Source organism: Symsagittifera roscoffensis, chromosome 1, assembly GCF_963678635.1.
Source record: "Symsagittifera roscoffensis chromosome 1, txSymRosc1.1, whole genome shotgun sequence".
NCBI lineage: Eukaryota > Metazoa > Xenacoelomorpha > Acoela > Convolutidae > Symsagittifera > Symsagittifera roscoffensis.
The window spans coordinates 24,921,581-24,939,730 of record NC_087062.1 but is presented as its reverse complement, the minus strand read 5'-3'; the positions used below and the strand labels follow the sequence as shown (position 1 = coordinate 24,939,730).

At 38.0% G+C, this 18,150-nt stretch overlaps 2 protein-coding genes across 2 annotated transcripts in view; one reads left to right on the top strand and one right to left on the bottom strand.

Annotated features, from left to right (window-relative positions):
* Positions 1-18,150, bottom strand: part of LOC134841803 (uncharacterized) — a 302,592-nt gene that overhangs the window by 96,544 nt on the left and 187,898 nt on the right. The gene's annotated exons all lie outside the window — the stretch shown is intronic.
* The window catches only part of LOC134841757 (uncharacterized), a 555,870-nt gene that overhangs the window by 375,963 nt on the left and 161,757 nt on the right, over positions 1-18,150 (top strand). The window lies entirely within an intron of this gene.

Here is an 18,150-nt window from a genome sequence, read left to right as displayed (position 1 = left end):
AAACGCTTTTTTGGCCTGTTTCTTTTTCAAAATTCTGCCTGCGACGCAGAAAATGTGGCCAAAATAGAGACAAAACAGTGCTTTGAGAGAGCTCAAAAAATCAATTTGGTCGACCTAAAAAAAGTTTTGAAAATCCGCCCCCCCCCCCCCCCCCTCAAGAAAATCCTAGATCCGCCCCTGATGCTCAGGAGCGAATTTTGTCTTCTTTTGATCAAAAGAAAAGAGCTGAACTTGAAAAAAAAATCAATAGTCAAACTTGATTTTCTTGTTCCTCTTCTTGTTCCAAATTTGATTTTCTGGAACAATGTTCTTCTTGTTCCTCGAATACTAATGAAAAACATTTGTTTTGTTGACACTATTAGATTTTGTCGTTAATTTTCTCATTATCTAAACATAATTTCAATCCTTTTTGTTATTCAGAAAAAGTTGGAGACTACTTTGTTCAGCTTGAGAACAATGAAATAACTGAATTAGAAATAAGTACGTTTGGGCAAAATTTTTTTCCTAGATTCTTTTCCCTCAATGCTTTGAGATATCTTGTTTAGCTTCGGGGTTTCCCGATTTTGTCTGGATTGTGTAGACTGGTTTTGGCTCGGCTTACGATTAATAACTTTTTGGGGAAACGAACTGAAATTTCGGGGTAAAATCAAAGAGATAGGTTTATTGCAGTCTGTAGGGCTTTGCAATTGTAGGGATTCCTCATTTGGTCTAGTGTATTTTCTTAATTTTTCAAAACTATTTCAATGGGTAGTTATCAATCAATTGCGACAACCGTTGCGCCAACCGCATGAATCAATGGCTCATTCATTATTGAACAACTCCTGACCTTTTTTATATAATTTTTCGGTAATTTTCATAGCTTACATCGGCTTATTCTCATTGTTTACTTTGAATGAGGCACCTTGAAAATTTTCTGATTATCCAATTATTCGAAAACTTCTGGTCTTGAAAAATTTTTTCAATGATGATACGAAATTTCCACAGCAGGAAAAACGAAATTCCGATGATTCAAAAGTTGTTTTGCTTTTTCAATGCGTTATTATTTGCCAACAGCTAGAAAAAACACCATTGTTTCAAGTTTTTTTAAAACTAACTTTTGCTTTTTTTGTTTCTGCTCATTAATCTCGACTCCATAGGGATGCTATGATTCTGGTGGCTTTTCCCATACGATTTCAAGTTCAATTTTTTAAACAAAAAAGAACCTATGTTCCTGACTACATTTTTTCCGTAGCTTTGAGCAACTTGTATAACACTCATAGCGGAAAATATGGACATGTGAACTGGGATCCTTTCCATTATTTGAGATCCCTTTAAACTGGGATCCAAGTTAATAAGGTATCCATTCCATTATTTGAGCTAGGTGTCGGGCCATATTCAGCTTCAATTCAAAATTTAAAAAATATATAGATTCCGTTTTTTTTCTAAAGTAACCCGTCATAACATAAATAGCAATGTTGTCAATTACTAAACATCTGGTTATTTTTTTTGTTTTTGCTTATTCAATTTAATTATTTGATTTTTAAAATAATGCTCTGATTGATTGTAATGAGCGTTTTTTACCAAGTAAACAAAACAAAGCGTGAAACTTTTTTTTGCAATTTTTGAATTTATTCACGCCTGAAAATTTTACTTTTTATTGGTTGTCGCGCATTGGTATCAATCAAAGCATAAATCAATTAAATAAAAATAGCCAAAATCATTAAATTAAATTGATAGAAGCAATGAACCAAAAAATAACGCCTAATTATTATTGGTTTTGGCTATTTTTTGGTTTTTGCTTATATCAATTTTTTAAAACGATTTCAATTATTTTTTATTCAATCGATGTATGCTTTGATTGATTGTAAGGAGCGTTTTTTACCAAGCAAGCAAAACAACAAGGCGTGAAAGGCGCGAAAGATTTTTAATCATAATCTGGATAGTTTCTGAGATAATATATTGTTTTTTCTCCAACCATTTAAAAAAAATGACGGAATATTTGTGGTCGGGATGGTTTTTCCTCCAGAAAAATTTCGACTTTTGAACTAGCAATTTTTGACAAAATTTTCTTAAATCACTCAGTTATGCGCGCTCAACCTCCGTAAGTTGGGAAAAATTAAGGAGTGTAATGCTTGAATTATTAAGAGCATTTATCGGGAAAACTCTCGGAAACTCAAAACTTCATCATATTTTCGGTCAAGCTTAAAATGATATAATTTCAAAAATCTGCACTGATTAGAAAATATTTCGGCGCGAGCCACAAGAACCGGTAATGTCCTTAAGACAAATTGCTTGTTTTGGCGGTCAGACTTAATCAAGGCTGAACCGAAATAGAACAAAAAAAAAAACAATTAAAAACGGTCAAATGAGGCTATAGCCCCTGGGGTCTACATGTTTTAAGGTCTGCGTATGGGAGGATCTGAACCCGCGCCAACTGGAAAGTCTGTATATAGTACATTTCAAATAGGCCGCTCGGCCAACTGTGCTTATGTGTAGTTATGTTTTGGTCCGATCATACTCAAGCACGTGTTCGGTTTATATGCATTTATACTTACTCTCGTTTTTGCTTGCGTTTCGACAATCTCCCACCTTGAAGAAGCAAGAACCCGAGCGAGCTTAACGGTCGGCCGAGTGACTTCATGGGTTGCGGTCTTAACAAGGGTGGATTGTGCTCAACCGTACTGTCCATAATGTAGCTTAACGATTCGGGCGAGAGGGTAGTACCCACGCGGACTATCGGGCTCAATCACCAATACGAGATCGCCTGTCTTAAATGTGAAGTCAGAATGAGTGTGCCACTTAACACGCTTAGTCAGTGAGGGAACTTATTTGCGAAGTCAACGAGACCAAATAGCGTTAGCTTATGACTGCGTTCGCATGTACCTTTTCTCTGTGGTCGAAGTGCTCCCGAAGTAACAGCGAAGAAAAGCTCGTGGCATGTTGTCTCAAGTAAAAAGAGGTTTGTGGTCTGCTCAACTAAGCAGAGTGTTGTTCCGAACACCTCTTCGAGGACTGGCCTACTGCCTAGTATATCGTAAAGCACGCGCTTCATGCTTCGGACGAGGCGCTCCCAGGAGCCGCCATGATGGGTGAGCCTAGCGGGTTAAGTTAAATGGTTGTAGCCATGCCATTCAAGCTGTTGATGCAGGCAAGTAATTCCTTTTCCGCACAAACGAAGTTCGTGCTGTTATCCGACAAGATCGTGCTTGGTGTACCACGACGCGCAATGAAACGTTCAATGCCCATGACACAAGAAATAGTGTCCAGAGATGGTACGTTTTCAAGGTGTACAGCCCTGGTGGTAAAGCAAGTGAAAAAATGGCTCATCTTTTTTTCAGTGCTTCTGCAAACCGGATCATAAAGCGGACAAAAGTAATCCACACCCGTATGATTAAAGGGTGATTGCTTTCGTTCAACAGGTAAATCGGATATAGTTGGCTGGATCCAACTTGCTTTGCGTTTACAGCATATTACAAATTGGTTTTTGATAGACCGGAGTAGCCGATGCAACCCAAGTATTGCATATTTTAAATTGAAAACAGAGCGCATGTAATTTAATCCTTGTTGAAAATGCTTATGGTGGAGGCTGCGGGCCAACAAACGAACTAGGGTATCTCGGGCGTCTAGTAGTATTGGGTGCTTAGTATCGAACTCAGTATTCACTAAGCGAATGATCCGTCCGGTTGAACAAATGATACCAGCGGGACCGATAAATGGAGAGTATGTGGCAACTTTACTACTATTCCTAATAGGTTTGCCAGTGATGAGTGTTTTCAACTCAACAGGGAAGGATTCCATCTGAGCAAGTTGAATTAGTTTGTTTTCTGCAAAATCAAGCTCAGTGGGGTCAGTGATCCGTAAATCTTTACCGCAAAAATGCTTATGTGAAGGCAGCATACTCAACATAAAGTCGACAACTCTATTATATCACGTAAAGGAGTTAAACCCCTCCCAATTGAACCCGTGTTCGGGATGTTTGATGGATGTGACATCATTGACGAAGGAAGATGACGACTCCAAGCAATTATCGACATAACAAAAAGGACCCTTCGAACTAATTTTATTAATCAAACGTTCGTCGTGTATAAACGGCTAATCAGTAGTCCTGAGAATGCTTGGACCAATAACCCAGCTGCTATCCTTGAGGGCTTCCGAAGAAATTCCCCGCGTACCGGTATCAGCTGGATTATCGCCGCTCAGAACATGGTGCCACTCATCAATATAGGTCAATTCGAGCATTTCGCCGACACGGTTAGCGATGAATACAGGTAATTTGTCACTGGAAATTAGCCACTGCAAAACTGTAGTACTATCTTTCCACATGTAGACATGGTTAATGCTGAAGGTAGGGGCTGAAAGTAAATATCATCTTTCAGTCGTGTGGCGAACAGAGCAGCTTGAATCTCTAACCGCACAGGAAACGTCCTGCGAGCTATCACCGAACATTTGGAATTCAACTTGATCCACAAGTTCTGTGAAGTAACAGCGGGAAATAGTCAATTGCCCTAAGAGAGGGAAACTGGAGAGCCACTCGAGAAAGTTAATTCTTAAGTCTTCCGGCAATTCGTCGTCCCACCTTTGGCCACTGATTTTCCAAATAACTTTAGGCAAAAGACGGGCCATAACTGTGTATAGAGCTACTAACCCAACAGGGTCAAACCCAGAAGAGGTCAAGACGGTTCGTTGAGTTATTGCCTTATCGACAGGGCGATCAACGCCTCTGCTAACAACCAATGTGTCTTTCATATGGTTCCACTTAAGACCTAAGACGTATGATGAATGTTCGCTGCCGTTACATTTTTCTTTGACGGGTGAAGCCGAATTTTCGCAATCCTTGGGGTTCATTGCTGAAGTAATTTCACTAGCATTACTGACAAATTTAGTCAAATTAAATACTCCCAACTTAAGTAACGAAACCAAAACACGGCTAATTTTAATTGCATGGGTAATATTCTCGAACAAATCCGAGAAATCATCCATTTAAAGTTTTTCGTTTACGACTGATGCGGCCTCAGGGTATCTGGACATTTTATCAGTTGCTGTTTTTCGCGACCCAAAATTGGCGCATGTAGACGAAACCCGTTTGCCGAATATATGACGAATGTACTGGTGAACTACCATATCGGAACTGGCATCCTCCCGCCACAAAAATTCGGAGCAAATCTTGATCGCGTGCACGGACTCCTACCTGGAGGAACATACCCTCGATATCCACGGAGACGGCGTACTTGGGTTGATGGAAATACAAAAGTACAAAAATTTAATTTTGGAGTAGGTTCGGACCCACCAATAAGGACTTATTTAAGGATGTGCCGTGAAATTTAGAAGCCCCATTAAGGACTCGGCGTACCTTACCCGGCTCGTTCGGACTTACGACGGGATGGTGCGGAAGATACCAATGGCGATCAAAACGCTTACGTGGATCAAGCGGTTCGACAGCAACAACATAGCCTTTCCTAATGTCCTCTCTAATTGTGTCTGCGTATTTTTCGCGCAGTTCACGGCCACTAATTAATCTTCTCGCCAACATTTTAAATTGGGCGAGTGACGAGTAATAATTGTTTAATAGACTGACATTACTATCAATCCAAAGCATACACACAATGTATCTTTCGCCATTGTGAACGGTTTCAGAATTAAGGATAGACAAACCATGTTTATCCGGGTCGGAACGGGCATCGATATGTTTGAGAGCACCATACGATTCAAACTTGTACCTGGACTTTTCTGGTCAGTCAAAGAGGAATCTTCAACAACACATTTGAAACACGAAGAAGTAGAACCAATGGACGGCGGCAACGGACCAGTTATGACCCAGCCTATCGGTAGGCGAACGGACCACGGTGAGTTATTATCATCTCTTAAGATGAACTCAAGGGGTCTAACGGTGTGGTAACAGTCTTGTCCTATAATAAATTAATCGTCCTCATAAGTTTATTGAGTGGGCTTGATAGCTGCTAATTGTGGGTATTTATTCTGCAAATCAGCAATATTGATTAATTCGGGTCCAATCCGAATATTGTCTTTAACATTGCACACAGAGGGAATACGAAATAACTATTATTCGGCTCGGAGGAAACTGTAAACCTGACCCTCTGAGTCTCAACAACGGTACTTGCATTGAAACCACTAATTGACAAGTAAACGGGCTCCCCTACTAAGCCGAGACTGTTAACGAGTGACAAAGACACCCAGAGATGAGTTGATGCATTATCACAAAGAACCAACGTCGGGAGACTGGTTACATCCGAGGACACACCAAGTGTTGCAATCCGCAACAACGCTTTCAATGTCATGTACATCACTAACAGCGGCGTGGGTGGAAGTGTTTGTGTTCTCTTTGGACTTGTTTGTTCCAACCTCGTTTGAGACAATCGAATTAGCCTTCCGAGAAAGTATTTTTTCGCCTCCATGGAGCAAAACATTATATGTGCTATCGCACTCTGGCTTCGGGCATTTTTTAGCTGAGGAACATTACATAATACATGACTACCCTTACCCTAACACAGGGCGGAAACTCGGACTTACCTGTATTTTACAAGTTACCTTGCTATTGGCTGCAAAAACTTTGGTTGTTTTTGGCTTAAGTGGTTCCTCGTTTTTTGCCTTAGAGTTAAGTACACGTAATCTCTCATGCCCCTCGGCATTCTCCTTCAACCAGTTATTAAAATCTAAAAGTGTTGGGCGCTGCCAATTATGCCTTACAGTATGCATTGATCACGCTTCCTTGAGGTTCGGCGGAAGTTTACTAACAATTTGGTTAAACAGGTTCACACTCTTTAGATCATCCTCAAATGACAATGATTTGAAAACTGCTACAAGGCCAGATTTGGCAGAGGAGAAATTAATGACATTTTCCGAATTGTGCATCTTACGTGGAGGAAAAGTATTCAGCTTCTCAAGATGCGCAGCAACGATAGCGTGTGGTTGACCAAACTTCCGTTGCAAGGTGGCCAGTGCTTCCTTGTACAAAACGCCACTATAAAAAAACTCCGCAATTGCGGTTTTTGCTGTACCTGTGACGAGTGTTTGTAAGTATGACAGTTTTGTATCATCAGTGAGAACAGCGGAATCAACGGTGGACGTAAACTGACCAAACCATTCGTGCCAGTTTAACGGGTTGCCGTCAAACTGGGCTAACTCCCATTCAGGAAGATGATCTTTGTGGCTATGCATTAATAATTCAGCCAATTCACGAGCGCAGAGAAGTCGATCCGATGAACAACCTTTGTTCGGATTGGCAAAAGACGGTGCGTAGTCTTCGTTGACTGGCCAATAACCAGTATTAGAGTTTTTGGTAAAATGCGGAACATGTTGAAGAAGAAATGGTGGAGTATTAAAATTCACAGTCTCAACACTAGTATACGGAGCGGCGGTGTTACACGGTGGGACACTAGTTGTCACCTTAGAAAAAATGCTTCCAGCATTACAACACTGAACAGGCGTGACTACTGGAGTTGACAATCGCCATAATTTTGCATCACTTGTATGGTAATTGTTGGTATTAGGTGACACAGTATGCGGTACAAAGGGAACATTATGTTGCGTCTGGACTGGCGCTGCATGGCAATGAAGTGCCGAAAGGAAAACCGGCGGTGGGTTTACTCCAGAAGATGAGAAGTCACCACCAGCAAATGCAGGTGACAAAGAAACAAAACCAGTACCAGGTTGTGCCGGTAACATTGGGACAGGCAAAGATTCCGGTTGCCCATTGGCAAAACTACCACTAGTTAGTATGTTTGAACTCATGGTCTGTAAAGGAACAGCAGACGGTGGTTGTAACACGTGTGCACTAGCAGGCAGATTGTTAACTGGGAATGAAACAGATGAAACAGAAGCTTGCAATGGCAAAAGGCTTGCACTACCAAATTTAGGCATTTGCCGATGTCCATGACTCTGGTTTCCAGGGTCCATCAATGCTGTGTGCTCATGGTTATGACTATTACTTGTGTTAATTGCATGATCGATGTCGGCGGAAGTCGTCGGTTCTGACGAAACTGGTACAGGAGTGAAGGTCAGCAAACCTAGCGCAATAGCATTGTCAGAAGGTGCTTGAGAACTAACAGAGTCTACCCACGCATTAGTTCGATCGGTCGCATTTTTTCAAATGGGCTGACTTACCCTTGTAGAATTACTTTTTGCTACCTTCTCGCTAACCTCAGATGAATTATCTTCAAGTTCAAACGCTTTCATTGCCATTTCAATTAGTTGCTGTTTTAGACGTTCAACCAACTGCTCTAGTTCCAGCTGACTGTGTTCGAACTTAAGACGGTTCTCTTGCTCGTTAAGCCTTATAGATACTTGATAATGCCTTTCCAGCTTCTCGTCGCGTTTTTTCTTACAAAATTTAACTCATGTCGCTTCTCACCTGATGACATTGTGTGAACATTCGACCTATGACGGGTGGAAGCAGATTTATCAGACTTATGTGACTAATGTTTACTAATTTCCTTAGACTTATTAGAAAACTTAGACCTGTTTTCAGATACTCGTGCTTCTGAATCTCTTGTTTTGCGTGAGCGTGGGAATGTCTCAGACTTAGTTTCTTGTAAAGATCCCTTGCTCCCTGTAATGCCGGGTGATGGGAATGACAAAGGTTCAAGGCTCATCTTGTAACTCTGAGCTTCATGCATTACTTTATCGTACATTTCGGTTACTTTCTTAAGCCAAAGGTCTTGCTGAGCAACAGTTTTTCGGGGTTTTTCCGTTTTTCCTGCTAACTTAATTAATTGCTCATTTACGTCAACAGCTTTTTCCAAAGCAAATTTACATTTGTAAACGGCATTATCAATTTTTTCGGTGCGACAATTTTTTTCAATGTACTACAGTAATAATAAGTGACCTTTAAGCAGCTCATTTTCTAGATTTAGACGGATTTCAAATAACTTGCGGATCTTAATTTGGAACTTTTTTTCCAAATTTTTCGCAAAATGACAATATTTTACGGTTGCTCACTGATTAGAAAACAGTTAATAAAATGAGATACTGTTTTGATACGTAATTATTTGACACTAATATATCAACATTAATTTAAAAGCTGGGGTAACTTAACGTCTCGAGGCTTCGGCCTGACGCCTATTTTTATAGTTTTTCGAGCTTTGCGTGGTAAGCGGTTCCGCTTCTTAAGCGTCTTAAGGACGTTAAGTTTAGCGCTATAACGCCTTAGAATGAGGAGAGTGCCTTCTCAATTAGTACCTGGTTCTTAGCCTTACGCTTAGAGATAAAGTCTTTGACGACGTTAAGAACAAGAATACTTACTGAAAATAAACTTTCCTCTATATCTCTAAATCGCCTGTTCCCTTCCGTCTACAATAAGCGGTCGCGCAATCATTTGTCCTATACCTTAATAACAAACTGACAAGTTGCTCACTGCTCAGCTTGCGGTTGTTGTTGCTGCGGTGAGTACTTATCGAGTTATTATTGGGGACGCGCCAAATTACAAGGTCGTTGCGGTGAGACAAGTAGTGATGAAGGTAGTACTGTATTGACTTCTTCGGGTCTCTAGCGCTAAAGTTCAAGCCTAAATCTGGCTTCGTAAAGCAAGTATTTTTGACGAACTTCTGGAACGGAGCGGGAATTTTTCGAAGCGCGTGATCCAAGGAGCTAGCTCCTAGAGTGAATAAGTACATCGTATAAAAATTTATAGCACAAATAGAAAGTTTCAAAACTAGCCGAGTCTTACAGTTTATGTAGAATTAGGAGAGTGGTGGCACCTGTTTCGGGTCATCAAACCATCGACCAGACGCAGAGAATTTGTTCGATGATTGCTTCTATCACTTCCACAAAACGTCTGTAGCTGGCTTGCGCTTGACAACTGAATCCCAAACAGTTCTGTGGGCTCAAGGCTGTCACGAAAATGAAGTCGACGTGGAGGAAAAAATCGAACTATAGTGCCTCTGGGCTTTCTGTCGCTGCACTATTCTCTGCGTTTTTCGAAAGAACGGCGAGAAAACCAGGTTAAGGAACAAAAATAAACGATCGGTCCTTTATGTTGCTGTGCGCGCTGTCGGGTCGACCACAGGTCGGGGAAACTGTCCGAGAAATTCTCAAAAGGGAATTATCAACGTGGTCCCTTGTCTTGAAAAGAAAGTAGTCGTGAAGAGAAAGACCTCGGTGTTCCTTCTGTCCCTTGTTAATAACCCATCAATAACAGACCCTTGTGTCGACTTCGTGTTCTTTGACTCTTGTGGGGCGCCAAAATATGCACGCTCAATCTCCATAAGTTGATAAAAACTATGAGGCCGAATGCTTGAATTATTAAGAACAATTATCGGCAAAACTCTCAGAAACTCAATAAATCATCATATTTTTGGTCAAGCATAACATGATATAACTTCAATAATCTGCACCGATTATAAATTATCTTGGCGCAAGCTAGCCACAGATAATGAGGCATGATATAATGTCTATTTATTATTTTGGTGTAAGCGAAATTTATCACTCGGCACTTTGCATAGCCAGTAGGGTTGTGCAGTTACTAGTAAGTAGAATTCGTTTACAATTAACTTACTAGTAAGTTACCACTTTTTTTGCTAGTAAGTTACTTCACTTGCTAGTAAGTTTCAAAATCTCAAAGTCTGCTTGAAAACTACAAAGTTTGAAGACTATTTATTTTACACAAACTCAAAATCCGCGAAATAATTAATACTATCAGTATTATCAAGCAAAGCAGCGTTGCAGTATATAAAAACAAGTTTATCTGCTCTTTCGACTGAAAGTCGATTACGATTTTTTGAATGAATGAAAGAGAAAATACTCCAGACTCGTTCGCTAGCCGCACTCGACGTAGGAATACTAAGCACCCTTAGGGCAACTTTCGATAGAAGAGGAAATAAATGTTTGCCGTAATTGTTTTGACCAAAAATGAAGTGGTTTCATTGATAAATACTCAGGTTTTCGATTATCAGTCATCAGAGCAAAAAAAAAAGCGATAAAACCTGTAATCTGGTTGTTGCACCCTTCAACTTCTTTGGGTTGCTCGAAATATTTTGCAACATAAGCTCGAAGCTGAAAAATTGAGTCTACACGATCAGTTCCTACCATATTTTCGTCATAATTGCAGTTTTTTGGACTCAGAATATGCGCAACGCCCATACATGACGTATGCATAACGTTCCACCTTTTTTCCACCATGGTGTTATATGGAACTTCATTATCAGGGCTAGGAAGAGCTCGATATGACTGGAAAAGGTAATAAAAAGTAGAATAGACAGAAGATAAGTCAGTCATGTCAGACTCGAAGAGACCAATCATCTCGCTAGGTTTCTTCAGTATTGCTTTCAGACTTTGAATTTTCACCCAGAAAAATTTGTCGCTGACATAGCTGATGAACTCGTCTGTTTGACCAATCGTACGGATGTCCACTGATTTATAATAGAACGTTTTCTTGTTTGGAACAAGGATTATAAAGTTAACCGAGTGTTCGTTTCGGATGTTGGACCAGCCATCTGTGAAAACTGAATTTACAACCCGACAAAAAATCGTCAACTGTTGTTTTAATTGTTAGATAAGTAGATTCTAATAAACCCTCGCTGAGCGCTCTCTGGGTCGGCATGACCATTTCATAACTTGGCCGGAGAGTCTTTATAAACTTCCGGAACGATGAGCTGCCAATAATGCGAAAAGAAACGCCAGTTCTGTAGGAAAAATAAGCTAATGCTTTGTCGCATTTATCTTTTTCGTTGAGACATAGTTTGTCGATCCATTGCTCTGTTCTGCGCTCACTTGTAGCTTGGTTATTGATTTTGATAGTTTTTTGTACTGCCACCGTTTCAGTTGTCATAATATGTGGAGAGGGCGTAGCGCGCGAAACTGATACCATTTTCAAGTCGGTGAACATCTGTTTCTCGGCATAATTCTGGCTATTGCATTTGCCCCCGCGTTTGTGACTTTCGAGCATCTGTCGGCCCCAAAAAGTCCGTTGCTCACATGTCCTGCAGTAGCCGTAACCATCTGTGGTTTTATCTTTGAGATATGATGTGATTTCGTACTTCATTTCAATGAGAAAATTTAAACAAAACTAGCTGAAACGGATAAGCGCGTGAAATTAAATGCAAAAGTGTACCGTATCAGCCAATCAGCGCAGCCTTCGTTATTGATCGCGTTGCATTTACATACAGTTCGCAGACTGATTGGTCACGCGCGTTAGGCAATTTTCATGAGGTGTGAAAACTCACGCTCATTATACTTGAGCCTCATTTCATTCCTAAATATCATTTTGGTTTAACTTACTTACTAGTAATTACCCTATTTTACTTACTAGTAAGTTACTAGTTTTTTTTACTAGTAACTTACTTACTAGTAAGTAAATCCGCACCTTCCTAATAGCCAGCGAGGGGATGATTGTCAAAAAAAAACCTCGAGTTAGTTTTTTGAAGTTTTATTTTTTTTTAAAACTTCGTCTGTTTTTTTAAAACAAACACTTCGCTTTAAAATCATTCAGGGATTTGCCTTGATACCAGCAGTCTTGTTTGTTTTTGCATAAGTTCATTCTAAACTAAATTTTTTGTTGGCGCATTTATCGTCTAAGTTAACAAAAATGTATGGTCTAAATTCAGTTATTGACGCTCGTATAATTAGCGTGTCGTCAACTTTTCGAGGCCCCGCATTAATTGTACTGATAAAAGAATTAGATTGATTAAAATGTGATTGTTTGTTATAAAAGTTTCGAGAACTATGTTGTTTTGTGCTGACAATGCATTCAATTTAGTGATGATTGGCTTCTAAACAAATTTGGTCTGAATAAAAAAGAAAAAACCCATTTAGAAATAGTTCAGAGACATTGATTTCCGGACTTCATTTTTTGTTGAACTTTTCTCAGAAGTACATGGCAGGTTATATTTAAAAAAATTAACTACTCTTAAACAACTACTCTTAACAAATTTGTTAAGCCAATAGCTTTTAATCAATGACCACAAAAACACCTGAGCTGAATTTGCGTTGGTTCGGCGCTTTCGCTAAAAAATAACAGACGGCATACTTTCTTTGATCTGAAAACAAATTTTACGGCTACACATTAATGCAATAATGAGCAGACAAATAAGTAAGCAGATAAGGACAGTGAACAGACAACTTTTGTGTATAATTCTAGCTTTTGTGCGATACGATTTCAGCCATATCAATTCCTGGAAAGCAACTTGGTTTGTTCATAAAACTTTGCAAAATTTATCTCAATCCTTTTAATTTTTGTTAAATTTTAGTATAAAATAAGTAAATAAGAAACCAGTTTTGTCCGAATATTTTACAACCGCGGATCGTGATTCGTTGATATTTTTCAGTCAATAATATTTGCGTGTTGTCTGCTAAACTGACGAGTATAAAATGAAAATTTTCCGCTTGCTGTCCGCGATAAGAAAGTGCTTTCAATCTATCGATCAAAGATATCAATTCCAATTCGCGAAAAAGTGTCCAGTCGTATTTGTGTCACTTCAGCTAAGAACAGTGGGTAAATGTCCCCTTGAATGACGCATTTTCCCACAATTAAGCAACTAAGTTATGTCGACGTGTTTCTGTGAGAGCCCTTCACAATCAGTTATTTCCCCACCTGTCAAAGAATCAGGCCAACTAGTGTAGATTCTCGCTAATTTGAACTATTTTTTTTTTGGTTCTATGACCAGATCATACAAACTATGAACACGAACAGCACCCTAGAAGCTTTGATTTTAATCCTGCTATTTGCGAGAACTATTTCAAAAAGAGGTAAGTAAATTTGCTTATTAAAAGATCTTTTCGGTCATACCCACTATTTGCGGAAAAAGAAAAAATTCACATTTAAAACAAAATTGGATCAAACACATCAACAAATCCAAAAAAATAAGAAAGTCGCGGCCCAGAATGATAAAAATTTTTTATCTAAAATAGCCTCAAATCATGAATCAAATATGAGTCAAAAATTTTTCCTGGTTGTCAGTTTGTTTTATTGAGTTATTACTCAATTTTTTACGATCTTTTTTGAGAAACAAATATTGCATGAAAAAAAAACAGCTGAATACATAGCCTTTTCCCATGCTGGAAAGCGCGGGCCTGAAAAATTTTCCCATTAAACCTATAACTGTTTGCGTCGAAGAAAAATTACTGATTTTTTTGTCTTGTTCGTGTTTCCATGGCCACAAAAAACAATTTGTCGCACTTAGTTTTCAATAAAATTGGTTCTGCCTGAAAAATGGCCCTAGATTCGAAAATGGCATTAGTCCACCAATTTTAGTGATAAAAACGAATCACTCTCGCCTTAAAATATTTTTTTTAAAAAAAGGTGTAACCGCGCCAATTTTTAGCGGTGTTGGACTTTTTTCAAAACTTTCGTTGGCGAAAAACTCAAAGAGACGCTGCTAAAGTCAAACCTTTCTGCTCTCTCTGATAATTTTCTCAAATAAGACAAAAAATATATATAACAAATAAGAAAAATATCGAAAATCTGTCTTTTTGCCTGCGACTCTAGCAAAATTTTGAGAAGATTAACATAATGTCTCCCCCTCTAACTTTGTCCATAAAATGGCGCTTCCGAAAAAAGAACTATGGTTTTTATGGCGGACTCTTTGGTTGTTCAAAGAGTCGCTTGCGGTGCAGACAGAAAATAGGCGACGCTTTAGAAAGTTTTCTTATCATTTGTTATAAGTTTTTATCTTCCGTTTCTATAAAAAAGATCGTTAGAAACAGTAATAATTCATAATAAACACTTTCACTCGTGATTCCAGATTTATTAAAAGTTTCCTAAATTCTGTCAGTAGTGAAAAAATGGATTTAATTTTTTGCTTCATAGACAATCTCTGAGACAATACTATCTGTATAAAGTAATTTTGTTTCATTTCTTGCCCTCCTCTGATTTTGCCACTATATCATGTTTTAAGAAACGGGTATAAATCCGCGTTTTTAATCCGACCACCCAACTTAGGGTGAGTTTCAAATTTTTTAGATATGATTTTCCACGCAAAATCAGGTATTACAAATAATCATCAGAAGATTGAGCCGTGTTTTATATCATTTTAAAGCCATTTCTGTCCGGAATTGATTGACATTAACAATTTTCATGATTTTTTTTCTTAAAAAAACTCTTGGTTTCAAACCTTTGCTTTTTTTTTTCTAATTTCGAGCTATCTTTGGCTATTAATTACACTTTTATAGAAGTCATAATAGTACAAAAAATAATACTAAAGATGCAAAAACTAGTTTTTCGAAACTTCATTTAGCGCTTCCGTGGCAATAAAAGTTTCAAAAATTGCAAAAATCATGATTTGTTCTAAGTTTTGGTTGTTATTTACAATTTACAAATATGACTCATTTATTATCAACAAACCATGCACAAAAAAAACAAATCGAAAAAAAAAAGATTTTTTTCTTCTGATATATGTCATGTCGTTGGAACGTTCTGTGCTAATTGCACAGCAACCGTTTACTCAGTTTTTTTTTGTTTTACTTAGTTTTTTGTATTTTTGCAGTGATTCCTAGAACCATATAGGTGACACAACAACGACTTTTATTGTGACACACTCTGCTTTCAGAAAATCTTAGGCGCCCACCAAAAAATTATGTAAAAAAATTAAGGGTAGATATCTTGAGTGGCAATGGAGACCAAACAAACGGCAATGCAGACCTCACTTGTTATTTTAAAAAAAATATATAGCATTTTACAAAAAAATGAAATGCTTTCTTGCGCTAGAAAGGATGGCATTGAAAACATTCAAGTATTACAACACGATGATGAAAACAAACTACGATTTTCTTTTGTTTTTCAGACAAAGACTTCAATGGTAATCTGGAATACATTGATTATGGCATGTCACCACCCAAGAACCAACCCTCAAACTTTGCTGAACCCATAATTCTGAAGAGGAATGGGTATCTCTGGAAAAACAGGAAGGACAGCGGAAGTCCCAAGAAGAAGCATCCGATTCCATGATTTCGTTGGATATTTTCATTTAGACCAGTACATACTTGTCAGTTTAATCAATTGCTGAATTAACTGTTTTTCGAAGTTTGATGAAAGCGTTGCCTCATTTTCTTCTACCTCCAAATTTTGCTTATTGTACACATTGTCATCAAAAATGGCACATGAACTAATTGATCTATTTCAAACATATTTGGTCCTCATAGTTAATTTTTATACGAGCGTAATCATTACACAAAATTCTTTTCAACCTTTGAGGGAGCAGTTTTAGATATACTTAAATCAGAGGCATTTGAAGGCGAGTATTTCCGCCCACATCGCATCACCGACTTTGAACTGAGGGCAACTTTAGTCAATTCACTCAGCTTCACAGCCTAGTTTAGACGTAAATTGAAGTTTTGTGATTATTTGGATAAGCTCGTAAAGCATCAATCTCCAGTAACAAAAAAGTGTTTTTCTTTTGAGGCATTAACCTCTTGAATTTTTTGAAAAGGGTTTTTGGGAAAATTAAACGAGGGTGACGATTTTTTTCAGCGCCTTTCTGATCGAGGTGAGAAAATCTCTTTCGAAATTCTCGTCCCACGATCCAAAGTTTAGGGTACCAGAAAAATTGATTTTATAATCATTTGGAGCTGTAAAGGATTTTATGGGGCTCCATTAAAAACCAATCATCTGACAGTATTGATGCAGAAAATCGTGAAAAACATTACTTTATTTGGAATATCAATCTGAAAGTTAAAGTTAAAGTTAAATGCCTACCTGGAGTCTCATCACAGAGTTTTTGTTCTCTAACTATCAAACTACACGAGATCTAAAACAAGTCAGATCAAGCGCCAACCAAAATAATAGAGCAGTAATTATATAATCAGCTGCGATCGAGCATTGGAGTTTTTATAGAAATTTTGTACCGTTTCGAAAACCTGTTAATTGACATCATAGAATACTTAGAAAAGAAAGATAAAATATTAATTTCTAAATTTTTCACAGAAATATACTAGTAACAGGAATAAGTGGTTGCTGTGCAAGAAATAGAAGTTGTTTCAATCAGTCACCCAAAAAAATGCAATTTTTTTTCCAGTTCTTTGATCTTCTTTACTGCACGGGATTCCACGAATAACTAGCTAAAACAGTATCGCTCAAAATCAAACTAAAAACAGGCAAACTTGCGGAATCCGTAACAACATTTTTGAAACGTTCTCGCAGCATTTTAGTTTTGTGGGAGGGAGGAGAAGGTAGATGGGACAAACTTAATTTTCATAAGTACACATTAGTAATTCTTGTTGGGTGATACAATTTTAAAATCACTGGACATTTTTATGTTTAGAGAATATTACATGAGATGTATGCCAAGATTATTGTTCATAGAATACTTTGAGTCGATAAGTTCACTATCTTTGCGATTTTGAAAAAAAATACGTGGATGTTCCACCGTCAATATCAGCTCTTTTCAATTAGTGTTTTATGTAAATGGCAACTAAACTTTTAAATTGTGTTTTTTACAGTTCAATTTGTTGGGATTTATTCACATAGTTTGATCAAAATAATATTACAAGTTTAACTCTTTATTGCAAAAAAATGCCCAAAGGGAAAAATGGTTTGTTTCGCCGACTCATAAAAACCAACTGCGTCATCGGGTTTTTCAATCTCCTAAGGTTTTAAATCACCATGAGCTGATGGCGTTCAATTCATTCAAATTTAACAAGGAGTCGTTGCATGAAATAAAAAAAAACTGTTTCCGGGTAGCTTTTGACCAAAACTTTGCGCTCAGTTGTTCTCTAGTGTTATAAAATTTGGGCAAAAGTACATCAAAGCCTAGCACAATTTTAAAATTCCCTTGATGAAATTTTTTGAGAAAAGTATAATTTGTTTTTTTTGGAACAATTAACTCCATATTTCGAAAAATTTCGCAAAAGCGCACCAAATATTTCCCTGTTTCGTGCAACCAAGTATTCGCAGCTCATTCATTCGCATGACTTGATCTTGTCTTGACCGAGGACATTGCCACCGAAATAAGAAGTGAAAAAATACTAGCTCCGAAAAGTCTGGCTAAACAAAATAAGTGAGAAACAAATTACGATTGGTGCTTTTTTAAATAAAATTAACCTAAGTTGAGAAAACTGGATCAATAGGTAAATTTTTAGTTCCGCTGGAAAAACTGAACATTAAAAACTACTTTCGAAACTAGAGTTAATCTCTTTTTTCGTGATCTTACTTTTGCTGTACTCGCCTGAAATTTTTTTTGTGGTGTCGTTTTTCAGCACAATCAGGTATCACAAATAAAACTCAGG